The sequence below is a fragment of the Egretta garzetta genome, unplaced genomic scaffold, assembly GCF_000687185.1.
Source record: "Egretta garzetta isolate BGI_Z169 unplaced genomic scaffold, ASM68718v1 scaffold123, whole genome shotgun sequence".
NCBI lineage: Eukaryota > Metazoa > Chordata > Aves > Pelecaniformes > Ardeidae > Egretta > Egretta garzetta.
This window is the reverse complement of record NW_009259182.1, coordinates 250783-251064: the sequence shown is the minus strand read 5'-3', so window position 1 is coordinate 251064 and position 282 is coordinate 250783.

Sequence of the window (282 nt, the reverse complement as noted above, 5' to 3'; positions counted from 1 at the left end):
AAAAGAAAAAAAAAGAAAAAAAAAGAAAAAAAAAGAAAAAAAAAGAAAAAGAAAGAAAAAGAAAAAAAAAAGATGCTGAAATACTGTTAGTCATGCAAATAAAGGCTTCTTTCAGCACATTACAATATACTCCGGATTCGAGGGGAGGAGCTGCAGCCCGCTTAGGGCGAGGAGTTTATGTTTTTGTTTTCATTTAAAGCTACAAAACAAACCCCGAAATGTCTTAACCGCTCTCTGGAGCCCCCCGGCCCTGCAGACCGGCGGGCAGAGGGAACCCTTTCC